This window comes from Pteronotus mesoamericanus, unplaced genomic scaffold (genome assembly GCF_021234165.1).
Source record: "Pteronotus mesoamericanus isolate MK-2021 breed Mesoamerican mustached bat unplaced genomic scaffold, CSHL_Meso_final contig_221, whole genome shotgun sequence".
Lineage (NCBI taxonomy): Eukaryota > Metazoa > Chordata > Mammalia > Chiroptera > Mormoopidae > Pteronotus > Pteronotus mesoamericanus.
In genome coordinates, this window is record NW_026555092.1 from 10,884,203 (window position 1) to 10,903,638 (window position 19,436).

The 19,436-nt window shown below is 40.6% G+C and overlaps 1 pseudogene; it reads right to left on the minus strand.

The window, feature by feature from the left end:
- Window positions 1-2,140: 2,140 nt before the first annotated feature.
- Window positions 2,141-8,485, minus strand: LOC129069460 (14-3-3 protein theta-like; annotated as a pseudogene).
- Window positions 8,486-19,436: the final 10,951 nt, after the last annotated feature.

Consider the following 19,436-nt stretch of genomic DNA (forward strand, 5'->3'; position numbering starts at 1 on the left):
TTAATTTCTCTATAGTTAGGATATGAACTGTGTGTGTGAGAGAGTTTCCAGTTTTGTTTGTGTTCTTTAAACTTGAATTATGGACGTTTTGAAGAGAAGTTTTTAAAGAATATTTATGTAACCAAGTCCTACATTTTCTTCTACTACATCTTTTCTTCCTTTGCCTTTTGGTTGAGAAATTCCTTCTCTGCTCAGAGGCCAACTATATATCCTTGTTTTACCTTTATTTTAGTTGTTTTATGGTTTTATCTTTTACATTTATTTTTAAATCAATTTGGTCTTCATTCAAGTATGTATTCAGATGTAGTGATACAATTTTATTAATTTCCAAATAATTAGCAAGTTACTTCACCACAATGTTTTGAATAATTTATTCTTTACCCAATGGCATGAAATGCTGCCTTGTTTATGTGGGTCTTTTGGGGGGATTTCTAGTATATTGCACTTATATCTTCATTCTTATACCCATATCACACTCTCTTAATTAATGCACCTTTAAAATATGTTTTAATATCCAAAAATAAGTGCCTCCTTTAATCCACTGCTTCAATTTTTATTTTGATATCTCCCACGTTTATTCTTTCAGAATAATTTAAAAGTCAGTTTGCCAAGTTTCAAAAAATTCTATTTAAATGTTTATTAGAATTATATTTTATTTATGAATTAATTAGAAGTAAATTTAATTTTTAAAATGTTGAGACTTCATATTAAGAAACATGGTATATTTTGACAGTAATTCACTTTCTTTTATGTTCTAGGGCAGGGTTTTTAACTTTCCTGTGGTATAAACTTGGATGGGTTTCTATTCACCAATTAATTGAGAGTCTTTTAATTTTAACAAGGGAGCTTACTTATTCATAGCTGTTGTCACAATTTTTAAAAAGGTGAAAAAAATGGGTGGCTTTATTTCTGTTATTTTAAGGTTTTGTCTTTATGCTTTTTCATTATTCTCTTCGCTTTTGTGTTGCTGCTCTCTGGAAGTGCAATTTTTCTGTACTTCTTGCCTGATAAATTTGAAGTTCATATCCTGTTTTACTCCTAACAAGTTGTTTTTAAATTTAAAAAAAATGATTAAGTTCTCCCTAATTTATGTCAAAAAAGAAGCCTTTATTAATACCCATGTGGAAATAGAAACCTAGTAAATTTTGCTTCTCTCCTCTCACCTCCACTCCTTAGTTAAGAAAAAAGACCCCAAAGAATGCAAGGTATTATATATGGGTTAAAATTAACTTATTTTAAGGTGGGGTTTTTTTTGGTTTACAAAATGTAATTTTATTTTACTTTACTCTGCTGTTACATAGGGCATAACATTTTCACAAGGCTTTTTTTGGACTACAGTCAATGATTAGCAACACAAAATAGTGGTCCAACTCTCTACATAACAATCACTAGACAAACCAGACACCCTCTCACATGTGCACAAATTTGCATGGAAATGTGCTAAAGTTTTAGACTTGGACTTGTGTACTTCAACTGATTTCCCACTCTACTGCATTAAGAAATGACATGCACTTTAATTTGCCAAAAGCAAGGCCTGTGTTCTGGCAGTAACATGCTACTTCTACTACACGGTAAAGTGAATACCAGAGCTGCAAAGGTAGGGGGTATGACTGAATTTTTATTAGGAAGGGAAACTGTCAACTGAAACAGCAGCAAATGAAAAGCAAAGAAGGAAAGCCCCTGTCGCCACAGATACAGAAGCCCCCCATCAAATGACACGGGGAGCATTTCCATTGGTGACCTGCCTGGCCAGAAATGCCAAATGTTTTTCCATTCAATCTAATACTTCTGGATTCCTACCCAAAAGGAATACGTGAACATGGAAAAGCTGCTTTTCCATGAAAGGAAACCCCCAAAGAAGAGCGAGGGAAGGACTGTAGAAATTAAGAAGTTATGTAAAACACTCTTTAAATTGTAATAAACTACATTTTCATATCTTCACAGTAATACAAAAACACAGTTGCCTGCAGAACTGGTTCCGATTACTGAAATACCAGGTACATTTTTAGTCCTCTATGTAAGTGTTTGGAAGTTACTTATGTTTATGTGAAATGAAGCTATTAATAGTAACTGCACATTAGGAAGGCCAAGACAAACACAGATCAAGGAATGGAGTTCTCCCAAAGCTGCAGTGTGAAGACTATAAACAGTCGATTCCATACACATGAATGGGTTTCTTTGCTCTAGGAAATCCAAATGGAATAAGGAATGGAGATGTGTACAAAGGTTTCTGGAGGGAAGGGGGAGGACCCCCTGGACGTGGTTGGTTTTCTGCCCCCTCTGCCGCATCACATTCTTCCCCAGCGCTGTCTGACGTCCATAGTGTAAGGTTGTCCCTAAGCAGCTGCATGATGAGGGTGCTTGCATCGAGTTCGGCACTGGCCTCAGCGAAAGCCGTTTGAGCCCGTGGGCAGGCAAGCTCTGGGTTCTTCAGGATCTCACAGTAGAAAACAGAGACGTTAAGAGCCAGCCCCAGACGAATTGGGTGGGTGGGCCGCATCTCCTTCCTGCCTCTATCAAAAATCTCTTGGTAAGCTCCTTAGGAATCACCGTTCGTTTCCGATCATCACCACGTGCAACTTCGGCAAGCTACCGGCAGTCATCTCCCTTCATTTTCAGGTAGAAGATCTGACTCTCTGCATTAGTTGTGTTGGCTATGAAACACTTACCCAGCAATTGCAGGACCGTCGTGCAGAGGGACCGCAGCTCCGACTCCACTTTCTCCCGATAGCCCTTCATGAGCTGCAACTTCTTGTCCGAGGTGTCGGTTTTCTGCTCGATGCTCGAGATGACCCTCCAGACGGACCTGCGACCCCCGACCACGTCTTTGAAGGCCACCGAGAGCGGGCTGCGCTCCTCGTTGGGCAGCTTGGTGTCCTGCCCCGTCACGGCCTTCGTGCAGGTGGCCCTGTCGTCATAGCACTCGGCCGGCTCGGCCAGCTTCTCCGTCCGGATCAGCTCCGTCTTCTCCGCGGGGGCGGGGAGGGCAGGCGAGGGCGAGCCCCGAGCGGAGCGGAGCGGAGCGGAGTAGGCGCGTAGAGCTCCGGCGGCGGGCGCGGGCAGAGAGGTTATTTTAAAGATTTTTTTTTAAAAAATCTGTACATTAGGAAACCCCATTAAAGATAATCATTTAGCTTTAGCTCCATCTCAGAGCTTACTCTTCAGGTCTTGAAATCATGGCTTTCGCAGTCTTAAATTCTGTATTTAACTCATTTCTTAAGCATCAGGCCATATCTTCAAGTGATTTTTCTTTTTCATCACAGCCCCACAGGAAGTGTACTTCTGAGCCCTTTCATGTCTGAGGAAACCTTTCTGCTGTCCTCCCAGGAATGATAATCTGGGGTGACAATCAGAATTCTCCGCCATACTTGTCCTCTCCTGTTGCTCCTTCTCCCCTGGTGTTTGGTTTTACGGAGAGAGCTAAAGCTTGCCTGGCTTTCTCTCTTTATAATAAACTTTTATTTTCTCTTACATTTGGCAAATGCTTTTCTTATCTGTATGATTCAAAAAAAAATTTTTTTAAACGGGTAGAGATAGGAAATAACTATATATCTCCATCTAAAGACTAAATATACAAAGCTATGTAAAGATGAAATACTTCATGACTTCCTACTGATATTTTCTTTTTTTCTTTTTTTTAATTTTATTTTAATTTATTTTTTCAAATACATTTGTCTCTGCCTTCCCCCCACCACTTTCCCTTGTCCCCTCCCTCTTTCCCTCCCTCAGCTCTTCCCCTTTGGTTTTGTCCGTGAGTCCTTGCTATATGTTCCTTGACTTTCCCCTTCCCTTCCTTTTCCCCACCCCCCCTCCCTCCTTCCCCCTTGTCTCTGTTGATTTCTTTTCCTTTCAGTGTCGTGGGTCTTATTTTCCTTGCATCTTTGTATTGTTGGTTAGGTTCCACTTATAGATGAGATCATATGGTATTTGTCTTTCGCCCCCTGGCTTATTTCGCTTAGCATAATGCTCTCCAGTTCCATCCATGCTATCACGAAGTTTAGTAGTTCTTTTTTTCTTTCTGCTGTGTAGTATTCCATTGTGTATATGTACCATAACTTTTTGATCCAATCATCTACTGATGGGCATTTAGGTTGCTTCCAACACTTGGCTAAATGGTGTTGGGAGAGCTGGACGGCTACCTGCAAAAAATTGAAATTGGATCATCAGCTGACACCATACACAAAAATAAACTCAAGATGAATAAAAGACTTAAATATAAGTCGCAACACCATAAAAGTCCTAGAGGAGAACATTGGCAGGAAACTCTCAGATATCCCACGCAGCAATTTTTTTCACTGATATGTCTCCTAAAGCAAGGGACATAAAGGAAAGAATAAACAAGTGGGACCTCATCAAAGTAAGAGGCTTCTGCACGGCAAAAGAAAACATCAGCAAAACAGAAAGGGAGCCAACCATATGGGAAAATATATTCGCTAATGATACATCAGATAGTGGTTTGATCTCCAAGGTATATAAAGAACTCACTCGACTCCACTCCAAGAAGACAAACGATCCAATCAAAAAATGGGCAAAGGACCTGGGCAGACACTTTTCCAAGGAGGAGATACAGAGGGCCCAGAGGCATTTGAAAGGATGCTCAGCATCACTAGCCATCAGAGAAATGCAGATCAAAACCACCATGAGGTACCACCTCACACAGGTCAGAATGGCCGTCATAAACAGATCAACAAACAACAGGTGCTGGCGAGGCTGTGGAGAAAAGGGAACCCTAGTCCACTGTTGGTGGGAATGCAGACTGGTGCAGCCACTGTGGAAGGCGGTGTGGAATTTCCTAAAAAAGCTGAAAATGGAACTGCCTTTTGATCCAGTGATTCCCCTGCTGGGACTATGCCCTAAGAACACCAAAACGCCAATACAAAAGAACCTATGCACCCCAATGATTCAAAATTTTCATGAGGACGTTTCTTGTTGCTGGTCTCTTTTCCTTTCCTGTTGCTCATTCAGTCCTTTCAACTGGCAGAAATAGCAGAAAGTGTCTTTTTTCCTATTTTATAAAATAATTAATTCAACCTAATTTGCTTTATTTTCACCTCTCTGTATTGAGGTTATCACCCCTGTGATATATCCTTCCTTTTCTTTTTAACTTTATTATTTTCATTCCTTATTGTTTTTTTCTTTTGAAATCAGGGAGAATTTCCCAAACTTGATTTCTACATTGCTCTTAGTTTCTTGAAGAATCTCACCCACTGTTTGCCTTTATTGTAATCTGTAAATTAGCGGTTGCATTCCATTTTCATAGATCTTCTCAAGAAAAAGAATGTGTATTGTGTGCTTCGCATATGCCTGGCATTGTGCTAAGTACAGATCACACATTGGCATCTTGTGTAAGCCCCGCAACACTCTCTAGGGAGAAGACACTATTTCATTTCATTTTAAGTATAGTTGGTATACAATATTGTATTAGTTATATTTGTTTCAGGTGTACAATAGTGACGTGACATTTTTATACCTTACAAAGTGATCACCTCACTGATTCTAGCAATCATTGGTCGCCATGTAAACTTACCATAATATTATTGACTACATTCTCCTGTTCCTTTTTCACGCATCCCCTACTGCCTTCCCCTCTGGCGGCCACCCCTTTGGTCTTTGTTTCTGAGGTTTCTGAGTCTGTTTTTGTTTTTATATTGTTTGTTTGTTTTACATTCCACATATAAGTGAAACTCTAAGGCATTTGTCTTTGTCTGGCTTGTTTCACTTAGCATAATCCTCCCTAGCTCCATCCGTGCTGTCGCAAATGGCAAAATTTCATTCCTTTTTATTGCTGTGTAATATTTCCATATACATATCACATCTTCTTTATCTATTTATCTCTCGGCAGATGCTTAGATTGCTTCCACATGTTGGCTATTGTAACGAATGCTGCGAGAAGCATAGTGGTGCAACATGTATCTTTTCAAATTAGTGTTTTTGTTTTCTTTGAGTAAATACCCAGGAGGGGAATTATTGGGTCATAGATCTATTTTTAGGGTGGCTTTTTTTGAGGAATTTCTGTACTGTTTTCCATACTGTACCAATTTACAATCTCACCAACAGTGCCCAAGGGACCCCTTTCTCCACCTCCTTGCCAATACATTATCTGGTAAGAAGGCACTATTTTAAACCCCAATTTTATAGGAAATCAATTGTCTCTCGAACTTGCCTGGGACCACAGAGCCAGCGAGTGCAGAGCCAATATTCAGCCAAGACTCCTCACCCACACCTTACATGGTCTTTGGGCCCAGTTTGTCCTAACGTGCCCTTTCTCCATACTTCCCTGGCTGGGCGTCTGCTGTAGATTCATGGATGCAACTACATTTTGAATCATGTTGAGAGGAATATTGAAAGTTGTGTAAAATCAACTCCTGCTTCTTCCTGTGATTTTACTCTTCAGGAAGACATGTTATCTGATGTCACAGATGGGCCCCTTCTTTTGAACTTTGCCTTCTTCCTGGGGTTATTTTCTGCCTCTCTGCCCTCCCAGGTTCTGAAGGCAGAGGGACACCTAGCATTTGTTCACTCACTGTGGGAGAGTTGAAATCAGTTCTGACTGAGATGGTCAGAGTGGGCTACGGTTTATCTGTCAGGTTTAGGCAAAAGGAAGGAGAAGAAAATCAGTTTTTCCGTAAATGCACAGGACAACCCAGACACCCAGCAGTTTGGGGGAGGTGGGAGGGCAAGAGGGAGACAGGTGCTTTGAGACTCTATGCTCCAGGAGGTGGCCTGCCTGTTTCTGTGAAGTGTCCCAATGCCACGGGTCTTGCTCCCCTTGGTCCTGTCAGGAACTGATGTCACTAGTGACTTGCAGCTCCGTGAGACTCCGTGCCCCTGGCATGGCTCCCCAAGCCCTGGTTGGATCCATATGTGCCCACAGCCCAGCCTCACCGCTAGGCCTTTCCTTTGAGATGGCGGAAGGGGCTGTAATAATGGAGTTCTGCCAGAACCTCTTTCTTTAACTTAGGAGGCATGAAAATCCATTGTCCATAGACTGGGTGCTTTTAAAACCTGTATAAACCAGGCGCCAGGGCTGAGTGGAGGTAGGGAAAGGAGGGAGTTGGGGAATGGGGATAACTTTAACAGTGTCAATGATAAAAACAAAGAAAACAATTTTAAAAAAAACTGTATAAATCAGCTTAGGTTATTCTGCTTCAACCCTTCACCATCTCTCCATCACTCTTAAAATCCAGACTTCTCACCGGGTCTGCAACGCCCACCAAGACCTGCCGTCTGCCTTCCCGGCCTCAGGCAGTGCCCTCTGCCCTCCCTGCCCGCTCCCCAGCCAGCCGCTCCGCCCTCCTTCCGATGCCTGCAGCACGCCAGGCTGCGCCTGCTCTCCTCTCAGACCTGTTGGGAATATTCTCTCCCTGTCGTCCTCATCACTGGCTCCTTATCATGCAGGTCCTAGCTCAAAGCTCGCCTTCCCTGAAGGGCTTTCTTAACTACCTGTAGAGATAACCTGCCGCCCTTTGCCTGCCCCTGCAGGCTCTCCATTAAGTCTGGCAGGGGTTCTTACTTGGAAATATCTTGTTTATAACTTTGTGTATTAGTCTTCAGTCTGGCCCCTCAAACTGGAATGTAACCTTCATGAGAACAGGAACCGTGTCTTTCCTGTTCCGTGTCCCCAGTACGAGGGCCGTGCTCAGCACAGAGTAAGTGCCAATACTTGCGCGAGTAGGTGTCACCCATTCCCCTGCAGGCAGCTCCCCTCCCACCAGGCCAGCCTGCCTTCAGTCGTGTGCATTTCCATCAGCCATGCCGACTTCACAGCACTAGTCTACATTCTCCCCTGTTTTTATGTTCAGCTGGTCATTTTAACCTGACCAGCGGTGGAGGGAAGGAGGAGGGGAAAGTGGAATCTCTAACGAAAGCTCTGGCTTTCCTGCAAGTTCAGACTAATCTAAATCAAACCCTTTCTTTCTTTCCCTGAATTCAGAGGTCATGTTCAAGAAGTGGGAGAGATCTCTGGGGAACTGGAGGACACACAGTTCTACCTGGAGTGACACCAGGTGGACCAGGTGACTTCTAAGAGGATTCTCCACTCTCGGGCACCCTGTCACTGTTCCTGATCAGGACGGTCCCATCAGCTGCTGCAGGGAAGTCCCCAGGTTGCTTTGATAAAACGAACTGTCGACACAGCGCGGCATCCTGCCAGGTGAAGTACGTGTGTAAGTCACCAACGAGAAGCTGATGCACCCCTCTTCTTGGTACCATCCCCAAAGCAGAGCTCCCTCTACCCATCCCATCCCTGAAATTACCTGACACACCAACTTTCAAGCAAGAACTCCAGGGAGGCTCGAGCCCAGATGCAAGGTCTATGCTTTGCCTGGCGGGTACGGCATGAAGCTGGGCACATATCTGCGTAGCCCGAGTCCCACATTCACACATGAGTAAGCTCTGAGCTGGAGGGAACGTACCCATCGAGCCCGGGCTCCTCACCTGACAGACGAGGCAGCTCCAGAGCTTCCCAAGAGAAGGGAAGACGCATCCCCCGAAGGTCACATGGTAAGCAAATGAAAGAACCTCTACTTCATTCCTAGTCTCCTGATTCCGCTCCTAGTCTCACTCCACTGTGCCTCAGTTTCCCCAAATAGGCAGGATTCTCACCTCAGAAGAATGAGAAGCAACCAGTCCCTGCTACCTGCTCCTCCAGCCCTGCCAACCAGAGAATTCCTTCCCCAGGAGGCAGGTGAGCCACACTTACACTGTCCTCCCCTACGTCGCCCTCCCCCACACCTGCTCAGGGAGGAGGCAGGACCCCTTGCAAGGAGAGAGGAGTCTGAGCTCCATCTGACATTGCGACATGCAGCAGAAGAGGGGCAGTGCTCAAAGTTGCAGCCTAAAGCCCCCTGTTCCCAAGTGGCCTCACCTGGTCCTGCTTCTGTGCATGGCTGACTCACAAAGGCCGGGAGCGGGGGACCCGACTCCGGGCAGAGCGCGATTAGCTCAGTGTGTTCTGACTCATGAGGTGATGTCAAGACCGTCCCAGGGCACATCATCAAACATTCCAGAGAAGAAAAATGGCCATCCTTACCAATCAGAGAAGAATATTTTAAACACCTTAAATCGATAAGGCTTAAGACGGGGCCCGTTTCTTCTCATTTCTCACCGCGGAAACTGTCGTGGAAAACCCCGGGGCGATCAAGCGTATCCTCGCCCGAGCAAGAGCAAGCCCGACTGGCTGTCAGGAGACGAGGCGGAGGAGCAGCCCCGATGGGGACGCTCTGCGCTGTAAGTGGGGTCCCGCTTCTCACCCCGGGGTTGGCAGCACCCGTCCAAGGAGAGCGAGCTACGCCTTAGTTTCTATCACAACATTTCATTGTGCTAAAGAAAACCACCTGATTGGCGAAGAGTAAACTCACTTAATAAGCTCTCTCCCTGCCAGACATGGATTAAAAGTGATTTTTTTTTTTTTGCCTAAATTACATTTTATTTTCTCACCAGCTGCTAACTCTCTGAGACAGATTGGGAGATAAATTATCACAGCAGTGAATGAATCTAATTTTTCAATATAATTCACTGTAATTCTATATTTTCCATACAAGATGGAAATAGCACTCGCTCTTTGCCAAGAACCAAACTTTCAAAAAACCACAATATCCTAGACTCTCAGAAGTCTATATCTTTCGCAGGTACAGAGTAAGTAGCTGACCAAGAAAAATCCTGTAGGCTTGGGCAAGAGCAGGGACAGAGGCAAGAGGAAGACTTAGAGAGAAGATGACAGAAAGCAGATAGGAAGACAGATGTACTTAGATGCCTCCACCCTCTGCCAGCTCATGACAGTGCAACCCTTCAGACCTGCCTTCACCCCCGACCCCCCACATTCCTGGCTTGTTTCTTCATTCTGGACTGTTCTTCCCCCAGTTCTTCACATGGATGATTGCTGTTCATCATTCAGGTTATCACTCAAATGTGAGAGGTTATCTTTGGGCATTCAGTGGGATAGCCCCTCCCAGTCACCTCCTATCGCGTCAGCCCATTCTGTTTTCTTTGTAGCAGTTCTCTGTCTGAAACGGTGACTTTATTTGTTTATTTTTTGTTGTTGCTGGGTTCTGTGTCCTTCCATAGGACGTAAGTATGCAGGGACGGTCCTTCCCAGGCTTGTTTACTGTGTGTCTGGCACAAGGTGGGTAGTCTGTCAATATCTGTGGACACCGTGAAATACAAACAGGAAAGGCAAAGAGAGGAGTCGAATTTATTGCCAACGCCTCATCAGGTGCTTAGCCCGAGCTGCCCAGTGAGGGTGTCATGTAGCAATTTGTTATTGTTAGTGGATTACTGATGGAAAATTGGGAGCGGGAATGGAGAGAGCAGCGCTTGACAAGGCATCCTGGCTTGTCTGTGAGCGTGACTGCACCTCGTGTCGGGGAGCAGTGTCTCAAGGTTCATTTTTCCTCTGCGGGGCCTTCTGCCAATACTTCAGGAGAAATTAAAAATGGTAACTATTAAGAAGGCTGTTTACTAACAAGTCTTTCCCAATCAGAGTCAGGCTGAACACAGCCGAGGCCAGCCTGGTGTTGCCTGATCTGCCTTCCTTTCTCTCACCCCCGGAGACCTGAGATGTAGGCAGAGTGCCTGTCTGAGCGGCCGGATCCGACACTGAGTCCAAATGAGCTTCAATAATTGAAAGAAGCAGCATCTGCTATAGGGGAGAAGTGTAGCCGTTCTGTTTGCTTTAAAGAGGCCGTGACCAGCTCTGGCTTGGATCTGTAGGGAATATAAATGATGCTATTAAGTCCCTGTAATTTACAAGTCATCATTTGCACAAAGCTCTGTGAGAAAGGGTATGGAAACCACACATTGAATGCCCAGGGCTCTGGGGCATCCTCATCATTCTCTCTGCCTGGGGAACATAGGCTCAGGCTTGAGGGCTCAGCTCAAGTGCTGTCCCTGCAGGGCCTTCCTAGAGTGCCCCCTCCCACCCCAATTTAACCTGTCTCCCTGGGTCTTTTCACCTGCATATAGTCCCCACTTCAGTTATGCTTTGAATATGGTTGCTTGTTTCTGCCTCTTTCAGTGAAAACTCACCAAGAGGTGAAACCACGCCTGAAACCTCTTGATCTCTCTCTTCTTCCTCTCCAGCACCACTACTGTTTCTTGGCCTATTGTATATAACCAATTAATCTGTACTACATAGCAGCACACTGGAGGAGGCTGGTTAGCCACTCTCTTTTGGTGCCTAGCCAAGGACCATACATATTAGAAAAAGAGTCCTTAGTGGGTTCAGTGAACCTGAGGGGTTGGAGAGAGAAGGGTTATTTACTTCCTTTGTGGTGAAACTCTGTAGTGGAAGTTCGCCATTTTTGCCCCAAAGCTGTAGCAGTACTTCAATGTTCAGGCGAGCCTCCCCACTTCCTTTCTCGGTCCATTTTAGATGGGGATGATTCTACCTTTAGTCCCGGGGGCAGGACACATGACCCAGGTCCGAGCCAATGAGGGCTCCATACTCCCAGGCTTGGCTAGGGATCGGGGACTTGGAATCAACAGGATGTCTGAGGTTTTTAGTGTGATTCCTGGGCAGGGACAGGTGTTTTTACCGGCTAAGCTTTGGAGTGGCTGCCACCATGGCACTACCATAAGAGGCCTGAGAAAAACAAACAAACAAGCAAAAAAAAATCAACAACAAAAAACCCAAGCAAACAGGGAACTAAAGACGAGGCCTGAATACACCCACTGAGTTTTGAATCCAGTTAGGCCTGAGTATGGTTTTTCTACCGTTGGGCTTTTCTGTTATGTGAGTTGGGTTGTTTGTCACTTGTAATACAAAACACCCCGCCGCCCCCCCCCAACTAGTATAGCCGGCGTGCCAGCACAGGTGAACTGTGACCTGAGTAATGAGTAGGGAAGAGCCAATCAGTGTAGTCAAGGAAATGTTCAATCTCACTTACAATCAAAGAACCAATTAAAACAATGAGATAGCATTTTTTGCCTAGCAACCTGACAAAGATTAAATGCAATGGTAATACTCTGTGGTAACTAGACACACAATGCATAATAAGGGTGCCAGGAAAAGGGTATTCATAAATTGCTGGTAGGTGGATAATTTGGAGGATGATTAATAAGGGCATAGTAAAATCCTTAAGAACATGCGAACTCTTTACATGCATCCAAGAAAGAATCCTGAAGAAATAAGTAAGAATGTATGCGTTTTGCTAAGATAATAAACATTGTGGTAGGTGTTTATAAAGCAGTGAAAAATTGAAAATAACTAAACTGTTCAACAATACAAGATAGGTTAAGTGTATTTTGATATATTCCATAATCAAACATTATATATTTATTAAAATTATGTTTTAGAATAGAAGTTATTTATATGGAAAAATGTAATCAGTGATGAAGAAGCAAATAAAATATGTAAATGTAAAAAATGAGAGCAACAGACAACAGGTAATAAGAGTTTTCACTCTGAATAAAGAGATTAGAAGTGTTTTTATATTATCTTCTTTTGCATTTTTCCAGCTGGCTCAACATTCCAGTCATTACGTATTTGACCATTACTCCCTACTCCCATGGCTACCAGCCTGGTCCACACTGCTCTCAGCTCTGGAGTGGATGACTGCGACAGCTTCTGGCTGGTGTCCCCAGGGCTCCTTCCGTCTACTCTCCATGCAGCAGCTGGGGTGAGCCTTTCAACACGTTTACGAGGTCCTGTCTCTTGTCTGCTCCAAACTCTCGGTGGCTTCCCATCACACTTACAATAAAAGCCAAAGGCCTAAAGTTGTAACCTAAAGTTTTCCGCACTTCTGATTAAACTTTACTTCCCCAAGGCGACCTTCCATGATCATTCAGTTTCTAATAATATACCCCCACCCCATCTCTCATCTTAGTTTGATTTAGGGCACTTATCAATACCTGGCATTATGATTTAAATAAATGTAATTTGGATCATCACATACCCCCCGCCCCACTTAAATGTTAGTTCCTTGAAGGTAAAAGTGGTCTATTTAATTCATTATTGTATCTCCAATGCCTAGAACAGGGTCAGGAACCTAGTAGCACTCAATAAATGCTTGTTGACTGAATGAATGAATTAGAATTGATTTTATTTACTTTTTTAAAAAAATGTTCAAACTCTATTTAAGAAAGGTTTTCTAGAGAAACACAAAGATAGCAGTAGAGACAAAAATAAAGACACCAGAAGAAATTGAAGCCTCAGCACCTACAGCTGCAGCAAACAGTAAACACAGCATAACTCCTGGCTTTATGTATTTTGATACTCTGTTTTTGGGCACATACACACTAGGTATTGTTATATCTTCTTAGAGGATTGACATCTTTATCAAGTAATGCTCCCTCTTTATTCCTAATAATTTTTCTTACTCTGGAAAATGCTTGCCTGGAATTAAGTAGGTTACTTATACTTCCTTTTTATTTGTGTTAGTATATCTTCCATAATTCGTGGTATATCTTCCTCTCTCCCTTTACTTTTTTCCCCTGGCTTCTTTGAATATTTTTCTCTTTGTTTTTATTTTCCGCAGTTGCATTATGACATGCCTATGTGCAGATTTTTTGGTATTTATCCTATATAGTATTCTCTGATCTTCCTAAATTTGTTATTAATTTTGGAAAATTTTCATTATTATTACTTCAAATATTTCTTTTGCCTCTTTCTTCCCCTCATTTCCTATTTCCTGTATGTTGCAGGAAATTTTGAGGGAAGAACTGGTGAACTTGAAAAGCAGTCAGTAAAAACTCCCAAAACTGAAATGGAAAGAGGAAAAAGAATAACTTAGACTTAATAGAATACCAAGCACTGTGAGAAAGTTGCAAAAGCCATGCTTAGTGGGAAATTTATAGTATTGTATGTACACAGGGCAGGCCAAAGTAAGTTTATAGTTGTGAGTGTGCAAAACACAGAGTTTATTCTTGTATTATTATTTATGAATTATTGTATTTGCTTCCTTATGAACAACTGTGAACCTACTTTTGTCCAACCCTGTATATTAGATAAGAATAAATACAAGATGCTCAATGTCACTAATCATCAGAGAAATGCAAAATAAAACCACAATTTGATATCATCTTCTATGTGTCAGAATGGCTGGCATCAATAAATCAAAAAAAAATGTTGGCAAAAATGTGGAGAAAAAAGAACCCCCATGCATGGGTGGGAATGCAGTCTAGTGCGGCCACTGTGGAAAACATTATGGAGGTTCCTCAAAAATTTAAAAATGAAACTGTCTTATGATTCAGCAATTCTACTTCTGGGTATATATTTGAGGAAACCCAAAACACTAATATGACAGAATATATATATATGTATATATACACACACACATGCATGCACACACACACACAAAATGAAGTATTACTCAGCTATAAAGAAGAACAAAATCTTACCATTTGTGACAACATAGATGGAATTAGAAGGTATTATGCTAAGTGAATAAGTGAGAGAAAAACAAATACCATGTGATTCCACTTATGTGTGGAATCTAATGAATAAAATAAATTAATAAACAAAAGAGAAACAAACTCAAACTCATACAGAAAACAGACTGATGGTTCGCAGAGGGGAGTAGGGTTAGAGGACTGGGTGAAAAAGGCAAAGGGATTTAAAAGTGCAGATCAGTAGTTATAAAATAGTCACGAGAATGTTAAGTACAGCATAGGAAATATAGTCAATAATACTGTAATAACTATGTACAATGCCAGTAGGGTACAGAAGAAAACTTTGTAAAATATCGGGGAAGCACTTCATAAAATATATGATTGTCTAACTACTATACTATACACCTGAAACTAATATAAAATAATATTAAATGTAAATTATAATTTTAAAATGTTAAAAAAGAATAAACATCTAAAATCAATTATCTAAGCTTCTATCTCAAAAAACTAGAGAAAGAAGAGCAATATAAATCTAAAGCAAGCAGGGAAAAAATAGAGCAGAAATCAATAAATATAAAAATAGGAAATAATGGAGAAAAATAATAAAACCAAAAGCTGGTTCTTAGATAAGATCAATAAAATTGATAAACCTCTAGCCAAGCTAACCAAGGAAAAAAGGGAGAAGACACAAATTACTACTCAATATTACAAATGAAAAAGGGTCATTAGTACTGATCCCATAAACTATAGAATAATGATAAAGTAATATTATGAAAATTCTGTGTCTACAAATTCGATAACTTAGATGAAATGCACCAATTCCTTGAAAGACACAATCTACAAAACCACAAAAAGACTTAGATCATCTTAATACATTCACGTCTATTAAAGAACTGAATGAATAATTAATAACCTTCAAAACAGAAAGCATCAGGCCCAGATGGTTTCACTGGGGAATTCTACCAAACATTTGAAGAAGACATGATGCCAATACTCTACAATCTCTTCCAAGAAAGCACAAGTAAATAGTACATTCCCAGCTCATTTTATGAGGCCAGGGTATCCTAGTACCAAAGCCAGATAAAGACATTACAAGAAAATTACAGACCAATATATCTCATGAGCACAGAATACAGAATCTTCAACAAAATACTAACAAATTGAATCCAACAACATAATAAAAATTACACACATGACCAATTAAAATTTACTGCTAGTGTGCAAATCTGACTCCACTTTTGCAAATCAATTAATGTAATTTGTGACATCAATAGGCTTAAAAAGAAAAATCATTTTATCACATCTACAGATGCAGAAATTACATTTGACAAATTCCAATGCTCTTTCATCATAAGAACTATCAACAAACAAAGAGTAAAGTGGAATTTACTCATCTTGATAAAGAGCATCTACAAAAATCTATAGCTAACATCATACTTAATGGTGAGAAACTAGTGATGCCCCTAAGACCAGAAACAAAGCAAGGATTTCCTCTCTCACCACTCTTACACACATCATCCTGGAAGTTTAACCTCATGAAATAAGACTGTAAAAGAACATTAAATGTATACAGACAAGAAGGAAGAAATAAAACTGTCATTGTTCACAAATGACACCATTGTCTATGTAGAAAATCCCAAAGGCTCAACAAAAACTGGCACTAATAAGCAATTTCTGAATTGCTGGCTTCTTCAGCTCCAAGTTTGGCATACATGAGTCAAAATAAAAACATAAAAAACAAGGAATTCACCATTGTGTTGTTCCTTGGGTCCTAAGGTCCCCAGCCAGCCTGACTTATTCTCTCTACCTTTCAGAGTCTTCTTATGTTTGTTCTATATACAATGTGCATCGTCCAGAAATTTTAGTTGTGCTTAGTGGATAGAATAGGGGAAAGTACACGTAATCCATTCACTCAAAGCAGAAGTCCTGGAGCCATCCTTTTTAGTACATAAAACAAATCATGCCTCTTCCCTGCTTAACATGTTCCAGTGGCTTCTTGTGAAACCAAGGTCAAAATCCACACTCCTTTCCCCAGTCTACACCTTCATGCCTACCTCTCTGGGCTCATGTCTCACTGCACTTCTTACCCATTCAGCCAAACTGGCCTTCTCTGTCTTTCTCAAACATCTGGGCTCATTCTGCATGAGAACTTTTGCAGCAGTACCCCTACTGCCTGGAGTGAATTCCCTATATTTTCAGACCTCATTGTAAATATAGCCACTAAAAAGATACCTTCCCAAATACCTAATCTCTATCATAACCCAGGTAAGCAGTTTTTTTCTGGGTACTCTTATTTCTCTATGTTCCATTATGATTTGTGTGCTTGTCTCCCTCAGTATACTAGCTCCATGAAAACAGGTACTAGGTATCTTATTCATATCTTCAGACCCTAGAATAGTTCCAGGCACAATATAAGTGCCCCCCCCCCAAAAAAATTGCTGAAAAGAATGAATGAACAAATGTACCTATTTCAACTATTTATAGTCTACCAGTGTCTGGGAAAGATGGGTCAGAACCAGCAGGCAGAGCAGATGCAGAGTCAACAGTAACAAGTGTTGTGCCCAATTTCCTCCAAGTCAGGTAGTCAGTTAAATAATTCTCTAGTAGTAATATAAGTTAGAGCAGACAAAACATTTTTGTAGCTTGTAAGTGAAAAAAATCTTTTGGAAAGTTGCATTTAGTTTAAATATTACATTAGCAAATGTGGAAATCAATGGAAATAACACTATACATAAAAATCTCTGTAGTACAGCAAAGTCAGGCTAAGAGAAAATTAATTGCTCATTTTTAGTATCATATTAACATTTGTCTGATTATAAAATAATGCACTCTCATTGTTTTCAGAAAACAGGAAAGAACAAATAAGAAAATAAAAACACTGACAACATTTTGGTCTATTTCCTTTTTTCCCCTATGTAGATATAGATATAGATTCACAGAGATATGGAATTGGTTTTTGCCCAATTTGGGCCTGTAATTCAGAAAGAGAGAGAGAAAGAGAGAGAGAGAGAGAGAGAGAGAAGGAGACAAGAATATGGTACCTTGTCTATTTGGGAGACACTTAAGACAACCATTCCGAAGATAAATTTTTTCCTAGTATTGGCCGCCAGGCATATGGTCAAAGAATGAGGCATTCTGAATGCTTTTGAATAATTAGTGAGAGAAATCATTTTATAGCCTTTCAATTATTTTAAATTCTTCTATTATTTAAAAATAAAGTAACTCCGTAAGCATTCAGCTTAATATAAGAAAATACGTTTGGATGCACGAAACAGAAACTCTATCTTAGGGATAAAATGGACTCATAAAAATATAGAGGGTCCTTGTGGAAATTCATGGTAAGGCAGGACAGTCAGGCCTCGTAGGAACTGAAAGGAAAAAGGCAGTTAGGGCCTCTGCCTTCTTTGCCCTGTGGTTACAGGGTCCCTGGTCTGTCCTTCTCTGTGCACATCTATGTATTTTTCCCCACCAGCTTTCACAGAGCAGGCTTGTATCCTTTCCTTTAATTGCAGTTTGCATGTGGCTTTGCTGGTGACAATACTGATCTGTACATCTCTGACATAGCAGCTTGGTTTCCTACAGTTAACAACCACAGTCTTCGGGTCTTTTAATTGCATTTCTGGTGAGTAGGAATCGAATGGTTAATCTTATCTTTTGGAAGACCTGTGCTTGCATCAGCCAAACATCTCTGGCTAAAAAAGAGGTAGGGTCGGTCATATATTGGCAAGGGTGAGGGCAACAGAAACTGAAGGAAAGGAAAAAATAAGTAAAGGGTAAAATACACAAACTTAAACTAGTAAAGCTAATCAAAACAAATTCAAATTAACAATATTAAAATCAGAAAGCTGTTATAACAACCTGCATAAGATAATCTTTTTAACTATAAAGATATATTATGCCAAATTATCAGATAATTTGAAATCTCAGTAAAATAGGACAAAAATGTCTTTAAAAACATGTCATTCCAAATTTGATGCAAGAAAAAATAGAAAAAAGTAGTAGGCTTAAATAGGAGATTATTTACTAGGGCCATAAAAATGTGCTGCTAATCATTCCTAATACAAATAATCTTTGTGTGTTATAAATTGTTCCAAAACAATTTAACAGTGCCCACATTAGTATGTGGAGTGCCCACATTTCAGAGTGCCCACATTAGTATGAGGTCAGTATGATACAGTACTTGAAACATGATAAAGATACTAAAAAAAGAGAAAATCTATACCCACATCATATTTGAACACAGATATGAAGTATTGAAATAAAATATCAGTAAGCAAAATCATAAAAAGAATATACCAGAAGCTTATATAATTTATTCCAGCAAAATAAAAGTGATTTATAATGAGCAAATCTGTTTATAACAGCCATATTTTGTATAACATATGCTGTTCTAGAAGATCTTAATAGTTATTAACATTGCCTGTTTTATTATTTATGCACACATTCCATTGTAAACACAAGTAATAATCACATTTCTACCAGATATAACATTTAATGAGTCCTGGAAAAAATTCTTAAGAGAGTCATGCAATGTTACCTGTAATTAAATACAGATTTTCAAGGATATAAGCAGATTAGACATTGTAGAAATGCTAAGGTTAAGTTTCAAATATTAAGTAAATAAGCACTCAAAATGCATTAAGTTCTTTTAACTAGTCACCTGTTGTGATCTATTCATGTAAATGTTGACAAGTTAGGAGTGTTTTTCATGTCACCACTTGGCCCTTGTCTACTCACTGGCTGAAGTGCCTGGAGCAAACTCGTCTAAACTTTCCTACCACTTAATGTATGTATAAATGCTATGGGCAGAGGCAGGAAAAGGACAATATGAACAAAAATCCAAGAAAATTGGAAAGAAGAGATAATAAATAAGTGGCAAGATAAGGAAACTTAACCTAACCTAATAAATCTAATTAAGAACAGTGTATGTCATTTCAATAGTTAGGTAAGAAACAACACAACCATTTCAATGGGTGATACAAAAAAACATTTAATTCAGACTAACAACTATTCCTTATGTTAAGGATTTTAAAGAATAGAAATATCCCCTTTTATATAAAATATAATATTCATACACAAAAACCCAACTCTATGCTTAATGATAATTT